At 43.6% G+C, this 20,567-nt stretch overlaps 1 protein-coding gene and 1 long non-coding RNA gene across 5 annotated transcripts in view; both read left to right on the top strand.

Annotated features, from left to right (window-relative positions):
• The first annotated feature begins 407 nt into the window (after window positions 1-407).
• Window positions 408-5,162, top strand: LOC309516088. Its single transcript, XR_014212761.1, has 2 exons — window positions 408-905; window positions 1,821-5,162. It is a non-coding gene; the product is annotated as an uncharacterized lncRNA (long non-coding RNA).
• Window positions 5,163-11,354: 6,192 nt separating this feature from the next.
• SPOP (speckle type BTB/POZ protein) overlaps window positions 11,355-20,567 on the top strand; it is a 52,362-nt gene continuing 43,149 nt past the window's right edge. Inside the window, exon 1 of one of the 4 annotated variants that reach the window (XM_082194484.1) lies at window positions 11,355-11,484. The gene's annotated coding sequence lies outside the window, so the exon portion shown is untranslated. Of the gene's footprint in view, window positions 11,485-11,728; window positions 11,778-11,871; window positions 12,249-20,567 lie in introns of those variants that run through there. The other 3 variants (XM_082194487.1, XM_082194486.1, XM_082194485.1) reach the window with 3 other exon arrangements.

The following is a 20,567-nucleotide window of genomic DNA, read 5'->3' as shown; positions in this document are numbered from 1 at the left end:
AAGAAGTTAATCCCTCCCACCAAAAATGTGGTCTAACTCTTCTGTCACAGAGGTGGTGTCCATATGATGAGTTTTCCATCTCCTTGAGGGGGGAGAGCTGTAGCTCGGTGGTAGAACATCAGCTTCACAGGCAGGAGGTCACAGGTTCAACCCCCCCCCCCCGGCATCTCCAGGTATGTTTGGGAATGTTCCTCATCTGAAGTCCTGATGAGCTGCTGTTCATCAGTGCAAACCAGAGGTTTCCAACATGGTTCCTTCCAGATGTTTTGGACCACAACTCCCATGAGCCCCAGTCAGCAGAGGGCAATGGTGGAGGAGGATGTCCATAATACTGGCTTCTCCTAATGTAGACTATACTGCACTGTGCTAGATCGCCCAAATGCATGCCAGTTTTGGGGGGAAACCATTGACAAAAGTGACTAGAGTTTTGTGCCAAGTATGGCCAGCACTGGATACGGCCCATTTTTTAATCATTACTATATTACTACACATTTATCTCACTTTTCCTCCAAGTGGCTTAAGGTGACATACACAGCCCATTGCAGCCTTCATCACCACAGTCATCCTCTAACCCAAGTACTGGGGGAAATGAAGAGAGTGCACTTGTAAGTCATATTTAGATTTTTTTTAAAAAAAATAATAATAATCTTCTTTTCCCTGTTGTTGTAGATTCATGCCGTACCCTCCCTGCATTGCCATAGCTTTTAGGGCTTACTTCGTTTGTTTGTTCTTTTCGTCTTGCAGCTCAAGCAGCAATTCAATAAGGCAGCCTTTCTGGAGACACGAGACTCTCTTGCAGGGGCATCCTTTACTTCCTTTATAATTGCATGCGCAAGAGAGAAAGTACCATTGAGCCACCCAGGACGCAGGGCCAGCTTGGACTGCATCCCTCGCCACTAATGCGGGTGAAGTTCTGCCCTGCCAACTGTTGTGTGGTCCCTCCTGGGCATCTTCTGCACACGAGGCCTTTTCGTAAACACGCTGGTCCCACAACACTGCTTGTATTTTCCTCCCTTCCTGGCGCCAGAAAACCGACAGCTGTCTCCGCGAGCGCGATGCCCACTTTTCTCCCTTCCTCTGTCCTCCCATTAAGGCCTACTTTTCGCTTCGCCTTTCCTTTGCTACCGTTGTTTGTTTGCCATCCCTTCTTGCCACTTGTCATACTAGATAGATCACCCTCTTCTTCTGCCGTGCCCTTTGGCCAATTATCCTTCTCTGCCTACCTGCAGATTGGTGGCGGGGAGGGGGCTTGGGGGAAAGGCAGCAATAAAAAGCCCTTCGCTTCCCTTCATCAAGACAGTTCTCACTTCTCCTTTTGCAAAAGAAGATTGCGGAGATAAAGCCGAAGATTAATTTCTCTTCTGCTGGGGGCTGGGGGCGTCAGGAGTGGGTGGTGTGGTGGGGAGGGTCGGGCGGTAGAAGCAGATCTAAATAACCCAGAGAAGCTTTTGACAATTCCCACCCCCAGCCTTCTCCCCCCCTCCAGCGCTCGCCAGCTAGGTGGATGCTAGCTGAATTAGTGGCGTCTTTGAGAAAGGGGGAAATAATTTCACACACCATTAGGGCTGTTGGGAAGCAGCAGGATCAGTTTTTAATGAATACAGGATCAAAAGCATCTTCAAGGCAGGCAGCCGCTGAAAACAAGAGACAGGCCTCGCCGGGAAGGAGGAGGAGAGGACGGAGATGCTCCTAATAAGAAACAAAGAACAGACTCAAAGGCACTAGGGAGCCGGTGCCTCACAACTGAGCATTTTAAAGTATAATTACCTCCTCTCTAAGAAATTAACTTTGATATTCCTCCCCTACCTCCCCCCAAACAGGTGTATATATAAGAGCATCACACAGACGGCATGCAATTAAAATCCCCAGATCGTATTTAAAGGTGATAAGAAACCAACAAACCAAAGAGCTCGGCGGTTGACTTAACAAGACCAAGTTCCCCTCCTCGAGAGCGATGTGGAAGCTTGAAACTTTTGAATCTCTGCTTCTGCGGCGCTGGGGATGGTGAAGATGTTGCCTACTAGACTAGCCGCAGATGGAAACACACAACACACTTGCTAAGCAATCTCACTGCCCTTTCCCGTCAGTGTGTGTGAAACATCCATGCCTTGGCAACGCTAAGCCACTGGCTTGCTGCAATCCAATCTTTGGCCTTTCTCTGGTGGGCTCAGAATAGCACCTGAGAACCAGATGTGGCTCAGGACCAAGCAGAAGGAAAAGGAAAAAAGGGCACAACTAGAGAGTCATTTTGAGTTCACTGCATTTAACATATTTTACGTGTGTGTGTTTTTAAATGCCCTGTGCCACTCCCAGCTAGCATTCACTCGCCAAAAGGACCAAGAGAAAACACAGATTGTTAGGTATCGGTTCCTCAAGGATCTCACCCAGTTATTCAAGCCCTACAGACAAAAACTGATGGTACAAACATGGATAAGCAGAACCCACTGTCCATTTTAATTGTTTCCTGTCTACTTCTATGGCATTGCTATATTTTAGATCCCTATAAGTAGCTCTGAGACTTTTATAAAAACAAAATAATAATAAATGTAACGAATAATAATAATTGGTTCTATCTCAGCAGTGATAAGAGCAACATAGCAAATCTTGGAATTTCAAAAGGCAAAAAATTGTCTAGCTAAGGTAAAGGGACCCTTGACCATTAGGTCCAGTCATGACAGACTCTTGGGTTGCGGCGCTCATCTCGCTTTATTGGCCAAGGGAGCCGGCATACAGCTTCTGGGTCATGTGGTCAGCATGACTAAGCCGCTTCTGGAGAACCAGAGCAGCGCATGGAAACGCCGTTTACCTTCCCGCTGGAGCAGTACCTATTTATCTACTTGTACTGGCGTGCTTTCGAACTGCTAGGTGGGCAGGAGCTGGGACCGAACAAGGGGTTGCTGTTTAAAAGATCAGCGTAGGAAGCAGGATTAGGGGGGAAGGGGACAACGACCTGGAGCTGGCTTAGATCACAGAATTACAGAGCTGGAAGAGACCCCAAGGAACATCTAGTATTTTAGTCCAACCAATAAGCAGCTGTTCCATATGGGGATCAAACCTGCAACCTTGGTGTTACCAGCACCATGCTCTAACCAACTGAGCTATCCAGGCTTAATTTTCACTGGTGTGGTAAACCTGAAGTGGTACAGTCCAGATATAGGCTTACTGCCTGAGCGAAGGCCAAATTAGACATGATATTGGGAAATCTCTTATTGGATCTCCCACAGCCTGTTTGAAACAGGGATGAGGGACTTGTTGCCTCTCAGATGTTTGGTGAACTCCAACTCCCATCAGCCCCAGCCAGCCAAGCCAATGGTCAGGGGTGATGGGGGGTGCAGTCCAGCAAAATCTGGAAGGCCACATGCTTCCCAGTGATAGTTTAGAAAATGAAAGCAGCTGTGTGAGGGGAAGGATCAGGGCTGCAACATTGGTTAACCTCCCTGCTGCATGCATGACATGTACCTTTTGTCAACCATCGCTTGGTGCTGCCATTTTCCACATGGATGAAAGCTTTCCATGGCAGCTTTTACTTTAAAAAATAATAATAATCCAGGCAATCTATTCACATTTTTCCTGACATCAAGCTCAGTTTGGCCACAGCAGACCTAATTAGAAATTGCATGATGAATGTGCGTAATAAAATGGAAACCTACGCATGTCTACTCAGAAGTAATTCACTGGAACTCATACCCAATGTAAATGAGTATAAGATTGCATATGCTCCAACATTTCTCTGATGAAAATAGGGACATCAATAATAATAATAATAATAATAATAATAATAATAATAATAATAATAATAATAATAGTGTTATTATTTATACCCCACCCATCTGATTGGGTTGCCCCAGTCACTCTGGGTGGCTTCCAACATATATAAAAACATAAAGCATTAAAAAACTGTGTACAGGGCTGCCTTCAAATGTCTTCTAAAGGTTTTTTAGTTACTTATCTTCTTGACTTGGGGGTTGCATAACTCCATACCCACCAACTTTTCTCCAATTAAAATAGGGACATCCTAAGGGAAAGCAGGACATTCCAGGATCAAATCAGAAACTGGGATGGCTTTTGTAAATCCGGGACTGTCCCTGGAATACAGGGACACTTGGAGGGTCTGGGATTGCAGCCAGTGTCTCAGAAGATTATTGTTTTAACCGAAAAGCAGCTGAGGGAGAGTAGGATCAGGGTCGAAGCAACAGCAGGTTAACAAATTATGGTCTGAAATCAGCCAGAGAGGTTCCCTCATCTGTTCTTCTGTTTGTGATTCCAACTTCCTGCAGCTGCTTTTTATTAAAATAAAATAAAATTATATGCACCTCCCATGTAACATAATGTTTGGCTCCGACATAACTAGGTACATATGGAAACAGGAAAAAGCAAGAGCTAATCATTGATGGGGTTCACCAGATGATCATCTGCGCAGCATGGGAAGCAATAAGCGTGGTGAGAGCCTCTGGGCACATGCAGAGTGGCTTACAATGCAACTCTCTTTTTAGAAATTAAGCACTTAGGGGTGGGAAAAGGTGGGGGAAAGTAATACATTTTTTAAAATGAAAGTCCTCTGAATGTAGCTCAGCACTTCCTTTGAACACACATAAAAACATTCCTTTTTAGATTACCTTCAGAAAAAATCAGTTGCAAAGATTTCCCAGTGGCATAAGGAGAGGTGAATCAAATTGAGCTCCCATTGTCTGCTTTGACTGTTGCATAGATAAAAGTCCTATTAAGTCCCTCCAGTGAACAGTGGCAGGGTTTTGTTTGGAATAGTTTTTTGTTTGTTTTGCTAAGACAAAGATTAGCAAATAAGAAGAAATAATTAAATAACCGGTTTTTGTACTGTCTCGATCGTCAGGAGCTTATATGAGTTTTTAATTAGTGCTGCATTTTCAATAAGTCTATCTGTACGTGTTACCGATTCTTTCCTGGATAACGGGGAGATAATTACGCGAATCCTGTTTGGGTTTTCTTTTTATATGTTTTTTCTTCTTCTTCTCTCACTAAAGGAACGGCTGATATATTTAATCATGATGTAGAAATGCTGGCAGCTTTCTCACAGCCCAACCTCCCTCTAATTACATTTCTAGGTTTTTAGTAAATTGAAAGGCAAAAACGGAGGAACAAAATAATTAAAAACCGAAGAGGAAGTGAATTTTATTTTTATTTTATTTTTTTTTTAAAAAGCAGATGCTGTTAAAAATCCGCACACGCAACTGCTTTCAAGGACATCGGTTTAGAAACTTGGGGATACAAAAGGCTGTCGAAATGCCACCACCAAAGCCATGTCAACGCTCATAAGGTCTGCTGCGGCTTCTCAAAGAGTGGGCGAAATATCCCTAGCCTGTCTCAAAGTGTTCAGATGATCATTAAGAATGTCATGGTAGTGCACTGGACGATTTCTGTGGCTCCCCCATGGACCCCGGCGTCAAAGCTCATATGGCAGTGATGGGTCGTGAGGTTAAGTTCCAAATACAGTGGTACCTTGGTTCTCAAACTTAATCCATTCTGGAAGTCTGTTCCAAAACCAAAGTGTTCCAAAACCAAGGTGCGCTCTCCCATAGAAAGTAATGCAAAATGGATTAATCCATTCCAGACTTTTGAAAACAACCCCTAAAACAGCAGTTGGACATGAATTTTACTGTCTAACGAGACCATTGATCCATAAAATGAAAGCAGTAAACAATGTACTGCAGCCGCCCAATCAATCAATCCATAGCTGAACTGGGTTCCACACAGTCACGAGAATGAAAAAAAAAAGAGCTGCAAAAATAAAAAACGCTAAATAAATAGCAAAAACAGACAGACCTCAGCGTAACACTCAAAACGGAAGTGTGGCCCTCAAATCAGAAGCTTAATACTCAAAACAGAGCATGTTCGGATTCGGAAAAAAGTTCGCAAACCGGAACACTTACTTCCTGGTTTGCAGTGTTTGGGTTCCAAGTTGTTTGAGTACCAGGGCGTTTGAGAACCAAGGTACCACTGTACAGTTATCCGCATGCAGGACTGACCTCAACAATTATCTTATGACCCAGAATACCTCTTAATGTTTTTTGGAAACATTTCATGGTTCACTTCTATCCTTTCAGCCTCTGAGGGCTATCAGTACTCTCAGATAATGCAGTTTAACACAGCACCTTTGCCCAGTTTTGTTCATTCACTGATTTTGGGACTTTGCTGACTTTCATCTACACCATGATATCCATATGAATGTCTCTGTGGTAAGAATGTGAACCAATTCACTGCAGAATGCCATTTGGCTGTCTTCTGTGTAGAAGGTGCCTCAGACTCACTTGTGGGCATTTTGTTTTCCATACAGATTGCATTTCCTGTACTAGGGTGACACTTGAACTTTATCATACTCAACCATTATCTGAGGGGACCAAGGCTGAGAAAGAGTGGCTTAACTGGAATTTGAACTCCCATGCCATGGAAACTGGAAACTGAGGTCCAGCTCCGAAACTACAGCAAACTGTAGGAAACTACAGGGAAACCGAGGTCAGCCTAGAAACTGAGGTCCAGCTCCGAAACTACAGGGAACCAGCAGAAGGCCCTTTCGGTAGTCACACCCACCCTGTGGAATGCCCTCCAGTGCCGCCAGATGTCAAAGAGTTAAGCATCTATATAATTTTTTGTAGACCTCTAAAGTTTCGGCAAGCTTTTTAATGTTGATGTTGCTGCTGCTACTGTTGTTGTTTGTCCTGTATTTTTGTTGGAAGCCACCCAGAGTGGCTGGGGCAACCCAGTCAGATGGGCGGAGCAGAAGAAAAATGTTGTTGTCATTTAAATCTTCCTCTTCCTGTTATTTAAACCTATCACCTTCTGGGGTTTTTGTTTTTGCAGATTTGAACCAAAACAGGTGATGAAGTCAGCATGCATAACGTTTCTATGGCTTCTGTTTGTGAAGACAGACTGACAACTGTCCAGGAAAAAGGATTCCTGCTCCAGAGATTCAAAGGAACAGTAGAAAAGTGGCTGTATTCATGGATCAACAGTGTCTAGCACAATACAGGACAAACTCTTGGGGGATATGAATGGGGGAGACGGAAAGGGTTCCATGTACGGTATATTCCAAAGCTGCTAGATGAACTCCCTGCCTCTCCAGTTGCAACACTGGAGCATCTTGATAGCAGATCTGCATGAAGAAATCTGCTTCCACACACGGATTATATTCACTTGATCAGGGTGACCAAAAATGTCTCTCTTGCTGACGTGTAGTATACCCCTCTGCAATGCCACAAATCCAACCCAATGGTGTGACGTTGGAAAGTGTCGCTCACTTCTCCTACCTGGGCAGTTATCCTTCCACAAGGGCCAACACTGATGCTGAAATCCAGCATCACCTGACCTCTACAAGTGCAGCTTTTCTCCTGATTGAAGTGCAGAGTGTTTGAGGACCGGAACATTTGCAGTGAAACCAAAATGCTTGTTTACAAAGCTATTGTACTCACCAACCTCACTGTATGCTTGTGAAACGTGGACCACTTATAAACGCCATCTCCAACTCCTCAAAAGATGCCATCAACGGTGTCTCTGAAAATTTTTACACATCACTTAGGAAGACAGGCGAACTAATGCCAGTGTTCTGGAAGAAGCAAAGATCACCAGTGTCGAAGTGATGATTCTTCAACATCAACTTCATTGGACTGGTCATGTTGTTCAGATGCCTGAGTATCTTCTTCCAAAGAAACTACTTTATTCTGAACTTAAAAATGGAAAGCATATGCTGAGTGTGCTGAGATGCACAATCTGACAGAACAGATAAGAGATCAAATGAAACAAAAAATTAAAAATGATTGGAATATATTTAAACAGTATTCAAAAAGAATATTATGGAGAAGTATAAATTTTGACTGGTCTAGAATAACTCTTGTAAGGTGAAATATTAAAATACTGTATAGTAGAAAAGTAGGTTACTAAGTATACAGATATGTTATGACAGGCACTCAATTAAGCAAAATAGAGGAACCAAGTAAGAAGGGGAGGGAAGTCAGATGTAAATGGAATACAAATGAATCAAATTATTAAGAATATACCTTTGTTTTCCTTATTATGTTTTAGGATCACATGTTTAATGACAGGAAAATTTGAAATGTTATAATGTGATTTTATGAATGTTTGTTAAAAGAAACCAGTAAAGATGAACTGCAAAACATAATAATATGGAAAGCGTAATGCTGGTGGTCAACAAAAGAGGTTTAAAGACTCTCCCAAGGTAAAACTTTTAAAATGTGGTATAAACACCAACAACTGGGAAACACTGGCCTGCAAGCACTCCAATTGAAGAACAGCCTTTACGAAAGGTGTTATAGACTCTGAAGATGCTCAAACTCAGGACGAAAGGGAGAAACATGCAAAAAGGAAGGCACGCTTAGCACACCCTCACCGTGATCAACTCCCGCCTGGAAACCTATGTCCCCACTGTGGAAGGATGTGTGGATCCAGAATTGACCTCCACAGTCACTTACAGACTTACTGTTAAGATTGTGTTCATGGAGGACAATCTTATTTGGCTATAAGTATCGCCAAAGAAGAGAGAAAGAAGAGTATACATGATACAAGTAAAGACCCTCATGTTTTTTCTAAAAGGATTTGTAATCTTCACACTCACACCCACAACTCTCTTAAGCATTTTATGCTCTCTGCCCTTCCTCAGTGGATATTCTCCCACATATGAGAACTGGAGACAGATTGGTAGAATTTCCACTACGGGCTGAAGAACAAGGCAGGGTAGATTTATCCAGTCTCTCAACCTCAGTTTCCCGATCTGTAATATGAGAACAATAATAAGATTGATTCACCTATTTCATTTTAGGAAGAAAAGCAATTGTAATAGTAAGCTCAAGGTGGAGTTAAGAAGCCTGCTGTTAAAAAGAAAACCAACAACCTGCAGTATCCTACCTTAGAAGAATTAAATATTGCCTGTGGGCACCTTGAAAGTCTGCATCTTTAACCCCGTCAAAGTTTCATTCAAAAGCCCATGCTGCGTAGGCAGTACCTTTGTGGTTTAATTTGATACAGGTTGCTCGTGACTCTCAGAATTCAGAATCAAAGGACTCCTTTTGCTCCTAAACCGTCTGCTTCATGGATTAAAAGCAGGAATTCATAAACACACCATGTTGCCAGCAGCAACCATATATTTATTTCTGACAAGAGCTGCGTGCCCATTGAAAGAGCACAGCTTCTTTCCCTGCAATCACAGTATGAAAAGGCCACTCAATGTTCCACACTTCGGTATGGGGGCTCTTCTGCACACACAAAGAGGGATCTCCTTCACTGGAGGTTTTTAAGCAGAGATTGGATGGCCTGGCCATCTGTCATGGATGCTTTAGTCGAGATTCCTGCATTGCAGGGGGCTGGATTAGATGACTCGCAGGGTCCCTTCCAACTCCACAATTCCATGATTCAGAGGAGGATTGGAATTCTGGTCTCTTCTTTTGCATTAATAATAATAATAATTTTTATTTATACCCTGCCCTCCCTGGCCAGAGCCGGACTCAGGGCAGCCAACACCAGTAAAAATTACAGTAAAAACATAATGGGGGGGCAATTTAAAATACAGATTAAAATGCAATTTAAAATGCAGCCTCATTTTAAAAATACAGTGGTGCCCTGCAAGACGAATGCCTCGCAAGACGGAAAACCCGCTAGACGAAAGGGTTTTCCGTTTTTGAGCTGCTTCGCAAGACGATTTTCCCTATGGGCTTGCTTTGCAAGACGAAAACGTCTTGCAAGTGTTCCAATTTTTTTTCGCTCCCCCCTTTTTCTAAGCCGCTAAGTCGCTAATAGCCTTTTAGCCGCTAATCCGCTAATCCTTTAATAGCCGCTAAGCCTTTAATAGCCGCTAAACCACTAATAGCACTAATCCGCTAAGACGCTAATAGGGTTGCTTTGCAAGACGAAAAAAACCGCTAGACGAAGAGACTCACAAAACGGATTAATTTTGTCTTGCGAGGCACCACTGTAGCCCATAGATCTAAACCACAAGGGGAGGGAAACATAAGGGTCAGACTGAGTCCAAACCAAAGGCCAGGCGGAACATCTCTGTCTTGCAGGCCCTGCGGAAAGATGTCAAGTCCCGCAGGGCCCTAGTCTCTTGTGACAGAGCGTTCCACCAAGTCGGGGCCAGTACTGAAAAGGCCCTGGGCCTAGTTGAGGCCAATCTAACCACCTTGTGACTTGGGACCCCCAAAATATTGTCATTTGTGGAAGCATTAAAGGAAGTCAGAAAAGGCAAGGGGCTTCTGCCCCTTTCCATTTCTTCAGCTACCATTGGCTCATCTGCTCCGATTTTGGGAATGTGACGCACTGACTGAGGCTGTCCACAAAGTATGTGACCAGACCCTCCAAGTGTCCCTATTTTCCAGGGACAGTCCCGGATTTACAGAAGCCGTCCCGGTTTCTGATTTGATCCCGCAATGTCCCACTTTTCTTTAGGACGTCCCTATTTTTATCAGAGAAACGTTGGGGTTTGTGTGTGTGGAGTTATGCAACCCTCCTAAGCCAAGGAGATAAGTAACTATACAACCTTTACAAGACATCTGAGGATAGCTCTGTATAGGGATTTTTTTTATGCTTAATGTTTTATTATGCTTTTATACACATTGGAAGCTGCTTGGAGTGGCTGGGGCAACCCAGTCAGATGGGCAGGGTGTAATAATAATAATAAGAAGAAGAAGATAAAGTCCCTACCAGAGAAGAATGGCAACTTAAGTTAATAGACAATGCCGAAATGGCAAAAATGACCAGAAGAATCAGAAATCATGAAGACCAAAATTTTAACAAGGAATGGGGGAAATTTACAATTTATCTTAAAAAGCATTGTAAACAGTTTAAATCGTTAGCAGAATTGGAATAACACTTGTAGTTTAATGGTGAATTTTGGAAATATTGGAGATGTAAAAGATTTGGATTATTATAAAAGATGCAGGAGGAAATGACTAACAACAGGACCCCCAAAGGGTAGGAAGGAAGTCCAGGAGATTCTTTGGCATCTTGTTTTTATGTTGTATGTTGGATATGTGACTGCAAAATTTTAAATTGAAAAACCAAATAAATAAATTTTAATATTAATAGAAGAAATAGAATAGGACGACTCTATTTTTATCAGAGAAATGTTGGAGGGTCTGCACTTAAAGAGTTGTGCTTTTGACATATGTAACTCGTACACAATACGTGTAGTCACTCAGAATAGGAAGCCAGGGGTTTTAAACGCATCTGAGGAACAACTGTGCACCGCCTGCCTGCCGCACCTCTCCTTTACGCTTCCTCACCCCGTTAATCTAAAATCAGCCTTTCGACGAATTGCTGTTTTTCCCGCCAATTTTTCTTTCCAGGGAAGGTCCCTTGCGGCGCATGCGCAATACCTCCCCTCCGCCTGTTGAGTGAATGAAGCGTCGTGGCGACGTCACGGGAGAGTCCCGGATGTGTCAGGTCAGGGCGCTATGAGGAGACCACAAGGGGACGGTCGCAGCTACCGCATATCGCTGTCAGGTGAGGTGGAAAGGGCGGCGGATGTGGCTCGCCGTGCCGTAGGGATAAAGGGAGACGTATATTAACGGCCGCGGGCGACCGGCCGCAAAATAATGAGCTCGTAAGGCCTGACGCAGGGAGAAGGGGCGGGGCAGAGAGAAAGAAGCCTCGGGCGAGAGGTGCGCATGCGCGCGCTGTGTGGTTTCTGTGCCGCTGGAACTGTAGGCGCATGCGCCTTAGGTTCAAACGGTTGCCGGGGAGTTGCGCAGGCGCCTTACTGTGTACTCGGCGTCGTGCGGGAGAAGGAGGCGCAGGTGGGGTCCAGGGCACGCATGCGGCGCGAAAAGTTTTGTAGCACGCCGCCCCACTGCGCCTGCGCAAAGGGGAGTGGAAGGGCAACAGCCACATTCTGCAGCTTCCTGGCTTCCCTTCTCCCATCTCCTCTCCCCCCTCCCGCACCTCCTATCCCTTTCCTGTTGCGCTTGCGCATAATGTTGCTGCAGGGGCCTTGCGGAATAATGATCCTCCGCAGCTGCGCAAGGGGGAAAGAATTGCAAGAGGAGACATGCTGCCAAATAGTGAGCCGCGAGTGCTGTTGCTAAGCTTTTACAAGGGGAAAGGAAGAAGGGGGCCAGGAATGATGGTGGAGTAGAGAGGGAGGGGGTTGTCTTTTTTTTGCCTACGTTAATACCCCACTCACCTCACCTGCCTGGGTCACAGGCCTACCACCCCTGATTATTCTGATAGCGAACAAAGTGGCAGAAGTTACTTACTGAGGCCAACAGGTAAGAGCTCCATCCTTCTGATAGACCCCCACCCCCTCTAACTGAATGATGGAAAAAGTGGTTGGGAGAAATAGATCTGTTAATAAAGGAATTCTCTGGAGCGGCGGCGTTTGATCCTTGAAACCTTGACTGGGATCTTGTATGATCCAATGAGTTTTGGTTTTGGATTTGGGAGACATGGTGTGAAATGACTGGTAAAAGCCTGGAGGCTGGGGGAGAAAAAAGCCAGGTATTCTGTGGGTAAGGGCTTCTACTTCCCACACCTGTTAAAATGGTAATGATAGCATCAAGTTTTGTTTTGTTTTTGGTAGGGATCGGAAACCTTAGGATCAGAGATCAATGAATGGGTGGGTGTGCCCTGTGACAGGTTTCCATGAGTTGGCTTTTGAGTTCCCTCTCTTGTTCTAAAATCTCCTCCACTACACAAGTCAGTTGGAGTTGTGGAATGTGTAAGTTTACTTTTGAAAACTTAGAGCCTTTGAGGTGGAGAGAGTTAGAAAACAAAATAGAGGCCCTTTTCGTATACTTTGCCGCCCCATTCATTGATCCAGCAAAGAGTGATAATTTTCATGATGAATACAGTGCAGTGAGTTCGATTCTGAAAGGAAGAAAAAGAAAAGAGGCTTAATAGTTATTTCACAGTTTAACTTACCACTACTCCCAGAGGTCTGAGAGAGCAGATAAATGGACTAACTAGATTAAGAATCAAAAGTGGCTCCTGGGTTGTGTGGTAGTTGCATATGAGGGAGAATTTTTTGCAGCTTCAGCTGTCACAGTCTTGTAATAATGGGTAAAGCTGCAACTGCTGAAAGTTTTTCTGCTCTGCGGCTGCTGAAGACTTAGTAATATCTTCTCCTGTATTGAAACTGACCATCGTAACGTCTGGACAAACCATCAAATACAGAAGTTGTCAGCACCTCCAGTCTTTGTTGTTGCTGTGCCTTTTTTTGACTTACAAAAGTGCTGCCTTGCTTATGTTGTTGTAGCGCCTATGTAACTCATCCAAACTGTTTTCAAACCATCTGGAGGCACAACCAAAATAAGCAACTGAGTGTACTTAATAAAGGGTTGTGTGCAAAGCAAACTGATAATCAGGAGATTTTAGAATTTTAAGCCACCCAGTCCCCAAAAGTTCTGAATGTATAACAGCATTTAATATTAAAAACGCTCCATTTGGACATACCCTCCACGAAAAACCCCCAAACCCACACCTGTTAACATTCGTTACTCATTCATATGACCACTTGGCTAAACGAAGATCGTCCATCACTTGCTAAATATTTTGAGACTTAGGCTCTGATGGTACTTCTGGGAAGAGGACCATAACTAAGATGTGAGTGTGAAATCTCTCAGTGTGCCTTACCATGGTATTTTGGCATACTTCTTTGGAGAAAGCTTAGCTCAGTCAGTTATGTTTGGAAGTGGGTGAGAGTAGAGAGAAACCTAAGAGTAAAGTGTTACTGGAACAAGGAGTTGATGGAAGAGATGATGATGTGCTAGCATCACGCCAAATCACTCTTGTCAGCATTTCTCACCAAGCTGTGAGGGGATTTATGGGTAAGTTACCAACTGCATGGCATGCAGAGAGGGTGGGAGTGATAAGTTAAAAGCAGGGTTTTAAAAAAATAGCCACTCAACTAGGCACCCATGATGGGTATGAATTGCTTCCAAGTGATCAGGCAGGGAAGTTTTTGTAAAGTGGTTCTTATTTTCTTTTCAGCCAAACATCATTAACATTGACATGTGTGGGCAGCAAAGCTAGTGGGGGAAAATAGTGTGAACTAGTAATTTTGTAAAGTTATTTGGAGGACTGTCTTAAAAGGTCTGGAATAATGGCTGCTGTACAGGAGTAGGTTGCCTGTTCTGTGGACCGCTAATGAGCCAGGGATGTTCCAAGCTAAAAGCTGTGTTGTAAAATGGTGGGCTTACAATTACCAAAGCATCATTCAAAAATCTATTCAAAGTGGGAAGGCAGTTGGCCTAGAGAATGTAGAATTCCCTTTGGCATGTTAGGAAACAGATCAGTGTCGGGTGCCTGAACATTCCGAGGTACATAACAGACCAAACTGAAGGTGTCGTGACTTTCTGGGTGGCAGCTCTCACCCTTCTCCAAACATACTGTAAGAAAAGGATGGGGCAGGGGGTTAAGAGGATGTTGGAATTTGTGTTAGAAACTCCCCAGGCACGTTTTCTGACTGGAGCTGCTCCAGTTGTGACCACATGGAGATCTCTGGTTGCCAGGTTGGCGACTGACATCTCCAGCTGGCTGGCCTCTCCAGCTTTCTTAAGCAGAAGACCTTATTTTTTGCGTTAATATCCTACCTTTTTCTCCAGGGGGTACATGGTTCACTCCTCTCCTCAGTCAATCCCTACAATGACCCTGTGAGGTAGGGTTTAGGAGGTTATGATTGGCCCAAGGTCACCCAGTGATTTTCATGACTGAGTAGGGATTATCCCAGGTCCTAGTCCAGCCACTACATCACACTGGCTTCCTAGGGTACTTCTGCTATGGGGCAGCTGGATATATATATATGGAAAGCAAAATGCCCCTTAGAGAAGGATCTGAAATATTTTACCTTGAATCTTGAATTTGTTTTTTTCTGGATTGTTTTATTTGATGTATTAATGTGCTGTGTGTAAACTGCTTTGAGATTTTTTTCTTTAAAATATCAAATGGTATAGAAATGAAAAGAAGAATAAATTTCATGGGGTGGGGGAAGCAATGGGACTTAGACATTCTGTTGTGGCAACCGTAATCTAGGTTTAAGGTGCCATTTGGCGATTAGCTTATATATCTGAGTTTCTAACACTGCTTAGAACAGAAACTCCCCTGAAATGCTTTCCTTTTAACACCTGATGCAGAGAGCTATTGTAGAAGTTTCACATGCTTTATCTGCTTCTGTGCTGTACCATTTGACACTGCATGTGGAATCAAATGTTTGAATACTCTCCCACTTAAAAGAACAGGCCCTTCACATTCAATGCAAACGTGTCAGGGAGAAGACTAGCTAATAATCTCTTCCCTGATATAATAGTTCTGAATGTGTTGTAGAGTATTTTCTGTGGGGAAGCATTCAGGCATTTAATCCTCATCTGCAGTCTGAAATGATACAGCCCAGCAACATAGACAGGGTAGACACCTGTCTACATGTGTAATCTCTAACAATCGCCCTGGGCAGTTGAACAAGCAGCCTTAATGGAGAATTGGTCAGTGAATGCCAGTGATGTAAGTCAGGAGGCGTTGGGGAAGAACGTGACCTCCTCTGAGGAAGGTTTGCCTTATACTTCAAGAACCACCACCATTTTAGGTGGTTGTTGAGTCCAGATTGAGGGACAGTATAACCCAGATTGTCCCTTCCACTGATCTATTAGATCCTAGCATGCCAAAATTGATGGGATGATCCTTGCCTGCCCATCCCGAACTTCAGAACAAAATATTTTTGAATGTTTTATGTGCCATAGTAACTCAGCCAGCGGCTAAAGGCAGGTGATTGGGCAAGGAAGCGTTTGTGAAATCTAAAACAGTAGTTGACTATGCTACCACTCAGTGGATTTGTAACTGGCTGACTGACCGAACCCAAAGGATGCTCATCAATGGTTCCTCTTCATCCTGGAGAAGAGTGACTAGTGGGGTGCCACAGGGTTCTGTCTTGGGCCCGGTCTTATTCAACATCTTTATCAACGACTTGGATGATGGACTCAAGGGCATCCTGATCAAATTTGCAGATGACACCAAACTGGGAGGGGTGGCTAACACCCCAGAGGACAGGATCACACTTCAAAACGACCTTGACAGATTAGAGAACTGGGCCAAAACAAACAAGATGAACTTTAACAGGGAGAAATGTAAAGTATTGCACTTGGGCAAAAAAAATGAGAGGCACAAATACAAGATGGGTGGCACCTGGCTTGAGAGCAGTACATGTGAAAAGGATCTAAGAGTCTTGGTTGACCACAAACTTGACATGAGCCAACAGTGTGACATGGCAGCTAAAAAAGCCAATGCAATTCTGGGCTGCATCAATAGGAGTATAACATCTAGATCAAGGGAAGTAATAGTGCCACTGTATTCTGCTCTGGTCAGACCTCACCTGGAGTACTGTGTCCAGTTCTGGGCACCACAGTTCAAGAAGGACACTGACAAACTGGAACGTGTCCAGAGGAGGGCAACCAAAATGGTCAAAGGCCTGGAAACGATGCCTTATGAGGAACGGCTAAGGGAGCTGGGCATGTTTAGCCTGGAGAAGAGGAGGTTAAGGGGTGATATGATAGACATGTTCAAATATATAAAAGGATGTCACATAGAGGAGGGAGAAAGGTTGTTTTCTGCTGCTCCAGAGAAGCGGACACGGAGCAATGGATCCAAACTACAAGAAAGAAGATTCCACCTAAACATTAGGAAGAACTTCCTGACAGTAAGAGCTGTTCGACAGTGGAATTTGCTGCCGAGGAGTGTGGTGGAGTCTCCTACTTTGGAGGTCTTTAAGCAGAGGCTTGACAACCATATGTCAGGAGTGCTCTGATGGTGTTTCCTGCTTGGCAGGGGGTTGGACTTGATGGCCCTTGTGGTCTATTCCAACTCTATGATTCTATGATCTAGCCATTGATGTGATAGATATAACTTACATATATGGAAAGGCGGATTGCTATTTATTTATTTTTAGGGGCTGCCATCTAATTTGAAAGAACGTATGCTAAGCCATGCAAATACAATTTTGCTAAGATGGTTCTTGTAACTGAAATTCAAGCACATTTGCCGTGAGAGCTACCATTTTGAAAAAATAATGCCTGCCCTGCTGCTAGTACTTCCTGCTATTTATCAATCTGAGAATGCTTCTAATAATTCAAACTGCTCCATAGCCTTTGCACTTCCAAGAGACCTGGGAGGGGAGGTTGTTGCTGCTTGCCTTTTCTAGATAGGAAATGGAGGTTGATAGATAAGTGACTTTACTCAAGACCACAAAGTTGCTGTGTTCAGACACAGTGCTAGGCCGCATAGGATGTTTAAAATACTATGCACAAGCTGTGTGCTGGTGCCTGCAGCTTGAGCTCCCCCACTTTGCTCCTCTCATACCACAGAGCAGCTGGTTTATAGCATTGCATCCAAACCAGCACTTGGAAGTTTCTCTCCAGATCAGCTATGATTGGGAAGCCATAGTTTTCCCCTTGGCTTCCCAGTTGTGGTTTATTTGGGAGAAACACCTGCTGGTTCAGGTGCAATGCCGAACTATCTGTTCTGTGGTTTGCTTGACTGAAGGAAGTGTGAAACTGGAGCACTCTGACCTGCTTGCCTCACCACACAGTTTGCACCCAGTATGCTTAAGCATATGCTATTTTGTGGCTTAGTATTGCACCCAAATGTTGCTGAGGTGAGCTTTAATCTATATCTGACTGCTTTGTTCACTCGATTATACATCCACCCCCCTGCCCTAAATACAATAAATGGATTGGATCAAATCCTATAGTTCTGTTAACTTAACAGATGTGTATACTTTGGTTCTTTCTGTGTCTGTGTAATTAGGGCTCCTCTTGGATATACAAGCAGCAAACCATAGTAAGTACCGTATTTTTCGCTCTATAACACGCACCCGACCATAACACGCACGTAGTTTTTAGAGGAGGAAAATCCATAGGCATGCCACCCGTAGGCATTCCTTCCATAACACGCGCAGACATTTCCCCTTACTTTCTAGGAGGAAAAAAGTGAGTGTTATGGTGCAAAAAATACGGTAGATACGGCATAAATCAAGGATGGGGAAGTGCATACTGTTGGTGGGCTGGATCTTTATGACCCCTACTCTCTACTGGCCAAGTTTGACAAGAGGGCAGGGCTGCCCACATGCCAGTCATCTGATGTCACAATGGCATTAGATGACCCATTTTTGCCAATGCAGTTAGAGGTCAAACAGAGTGTTGGCAAAGGCACTGCATTTTGCATAGACTGATGAACAGCTGATTTTCAGGTCTTGCAAATCAGGTCTTGCATGGGGCTTTGCACAAAACTTTGATAGTGGTGGTGCTACTACCGATCAGTGGTTGCAAACCCCCTTTCAGCCCATCCGTGTCTACACCTGCCTCACACCTGCCAGGTGTTAAATATGCTTGGCCCCGTTGTGGGCCCAGTGGAGAAGCCTGCAGCCCAGAGGTCCTCCGCTCCTGGGTATTTGCTTAGTAAATGGATTTGCTAAGTAACTATCAGCAGTTCATGTTTTGGATTTGCTTAGTAACTAGCATCAATTCATGTTTTAAGGCATGGCTTTGGTGGTGTGACTTGTCTGATGGATCTAGTAGAGTACAGTAGTACCTCGGGTTAAGTACTTAATTCGTTCTGGAGGTCCGTTCTTAACCTGAAACTGTTCTTAACCTGAAGCACCACTTTAGCTAATGGGGCCTCCTGCTGCCGCGCCGCCGGAGCACAATTTCTGTTCTTATCCTGAAGCAAAGTTCTTAACCTGAAGCACTATTTCTGGGTTAGCGGAGTCTGTAACCTGAAGTGTATGTAACCTGAAGTGTATGTAAGCCGAAGCGTATGTAACCTGAGGTACCACTGTAGTAAGATGCCATGCTGTCCCTTTCCAAAGTTCTGCATTTTGTGCCACTGTTCTTAAGTCTGTGCTACAGAAAAATCAAGTGTTTTGTTTCTTGCCTCTTATTGTGAGATCAAGGACTAATAAAATTTCTTTAGGCAGTAGAGCGCTAGATACATTGTGGCCTGAAAATGATACAACTTAAAAGTTTGCTAACACTTTTTTTTTTTAAAGAAAAGCTTTACACACTAAACTTCGTTTTCTCCTGCTCATTACTACTGGCCTAACATAATGCTGACTTCTAAGTACTGCCCTCTCCCTGACTACTGTGAGTTATGATGGCAACCCTCACCGCTAGTTGCATGATATTACAGCGCTTACACTGGGTAGGACAAATGAAACATGCATGGGCAGGAATTGTTGGTCAGAGGAAAAATAATGGTGGCTACTAAGGCCTGTTGTAGTGTCCCTGCAGTGAGCTCCGCCTACATGGTGAGATCCCACCCCTACATATTGACCTGCTGTTGGGGGCTACCATTCTCTTACCCATAGCTACTCATCCACTGCCTGGGAACAGTTGAGGGATAAGTAGCATGACAGATTAAGCACTCAAGCCATGCTGTGTCATACAAGTGGCTGTATTGGCAAAGGGGCGGGCGTGCTCTTCTGTTTTTTTATATATAAATATTTATTAAGATTTTACAAATTATAACAAACATAACAATACACCCACCCACAAACAAAAATAACATAAAAAAGAACAAGTATAATTTCAATACCTTATTTTCTTAAAACTTATTTCACCGACCTCCTCATACCTCCCCTTTCTGCATTCCCATTTCAAAAATTTAATTCAGCAAATCCTCACCCTTGATTTTATCTAATTATCATCCTTACTTTCCTTTCACTTAATCTTTACAGCTGTACTCCATTTAGTTTTAAAAGCCACATTATTCTAAAATTCATAAATTTTACAATGTTTCTTAAGGTAGTTTTTAAATTTATTCCAATCTTCTTCCGCCGTCTCTTTTCCCCGGTCTCGGATTCTGCCAGTCATTTCTGCTAGTCCCATATAGTCTATCACCTTCATCTGCCATTCTTCCAAGGTGGGTAGATCCTGTGTCTTCCAATACTTTGCGATGAGTATTCTTGCCGCTGTTGTAGCATACATAAAAAAAGTTCTGTCTTTCTTTTGCACCGACTGGCCGACAATGCCCAGGAGAAAGGCCTCTGGTTTCTTAGGGAAGGTATATTTAAATACCTTTTTCATTTCGTTATATATCATTTCCCAGAAAGCCTTAATCCTTGGGCACGTCCACCAAAGGTGAAAAAAAGTACCTTCAATTTCTTTACATTTCCAACATTTGTTATCAGACAAGTGGTAAATTTTTGCAAGCTTGACTGGGGTCATGTACCACCTATAAATCATTTTCATAATATTTTCCTTTAAGGCATTACATGCCGTAAATTTCATACCGGTGTTCCACAACTGTTCCCAGTCAGCAAACATAATGACCAATATCTTGTGCCCACTTTATCATAGCTGATTTCACTGTTTCATCTTGTGTATTCCATTTCAACAGCAAGTTATACATTCTTGACAAATTCTTAGTATTGGGTTCTATCAGTTCCATTTCTAATTTTGATTTTTCCACCTGGATGCCAATCCTGTCCAACTTGAAAACCTCCATTATTTGATAATAGTGGAGCCAATCTCGCACTTTGTCCTGGGGCGTGCTCTTCTGCATATCTGTGGTCCATATATAGCAGCACCCTAGAAGTCCCGGGCCCT

Source organism: Podarcis vaucheri (assembly GCF_965113315.1).
Source record: "Podarcis vaucheri genome assembly, chromosome: 13".
NCBI classification, from domain to species: Eukaryota; Metazoa; Chordata; class Lepidosauria; order Squamata; family Lacertidae; genus Podarcis; species Podarcis vaucheri.
The sequence above is the reverse complement of the archived record's forward strand: the minus strand, read 5'-3'. Positions and strand labels throughout refer to the sequence as shown.